Source organism: Carcharodon carcharias, chromosome 18 (genome assembly GCF_017639515.1).
Source record: "Carcharodon carcharias isolate sCarCar2 chromosome 18, sCarCar2.pri, whole genome shotgun sequence".
NCBI classification, from domain to species: domain Eukaryota; kingdom Metazoa; phylum Chordata; class Chondrichthyes; order Lamniformes; family Lamnidae; genus Carcharodon; species Carcharodon carcharias.
In genome coordinates, this window is record NC_054484.1 from 84175605 (window position 1) to 84176659 (window position 1055).

Here is a 1055-nt window from a genome sequence, read left to right on the forward strand (position 1 = left end):
CCCCGTTCAAGTTTTGAGGATTTGATTATCACCAGTGAGGCACATTTCAATGACACATCAGTCCTTAAATCTTCAAGGGCCCATGTTTTCTGTTCCCTTTCTTTTGAACAGAAAGTGAACACTCACAAGCATCCTGCTTGGTTGTTAACACAAAAACAGTTCAGCTGAAGTAGCTCATTTCTTTCTCCCTCTTGGCTAGCGGCCATCCTTTCTCCATGAGATGCTATGAAAAAGTGATAAAACTGCCCCTCGCCCCCACCCCCCCCACCCCGCCCACACCCACCACACCCCCCCCCCCCCCACCACTCCACGTCAATGGATTTCTGTTTGAGTTTCTGTCCCCGTGGCAACCTGATCACATGGGCATGTCTGCAAGTTGAGGTGTTCAATCAGAATTCTCTGATTTACTTTAAGTTAAAGGCACATTTCAAAACATAATTCTCTTCAATGTTAGGGCTAAGCCACAGCTGACTGGTACACATTAACGGCTTGGAGTGACAGGGCACAATTTTGAAGTTCACAAATGATGTGAAACTCAGAATTGTAGTAAACAGTTAGGAAGATGCCAGTTCACTTCAAACCACAAGCTGGTGGATTGGGCGAACCAAGTTATTTAAACAGGATTTGTGCTAAACAAATCCATGGTGATTCTCCTTAATTAACCGGCATTTGCCCAAGTGACTGTGAATTTTGTGCCGAATTATCATTTCTAGAAACTTCCACACAATCAGGCCAATTACAATAGACACTTAAGGAGGTTCAGCTGGACCGATTGTCAATGTACAAGAGACAATCACATCCTGTTACATCATTGTTGGGAGCTTTGTAATTGATAGAATTTGGTTGTGAATGAAAAGAAAGTGCTGGGCCACAAAATACCTTCAGATTTGTCAGGGATTCTCAACAGGAACTGACCTTCTGTCCCATCATGACTCTAGAGACAGAGGGATAATTAAATAGCTGCAACAGCAATACCTATACAGCCCCAGTGGCCTAATGGATAAGGCACTGGCCTCCTAAGCCAGGGATTGTGGGTTCAAATCCCATCTGGGTTG

General features: G+C 44.3%; 1 non-coding gene across 1 annotated transcript; it reads left to right on the forward strand.

The window, feature by feature from the left end:
• Positions 1 to 981: 981 nt before the first annotated feature.
• trnar-ccu lies at positions 982 to 1055 on the forward strand. The gene has a single exon. It is a non-coding gene; the product is annotated as a tRNA-Arg (tRNA).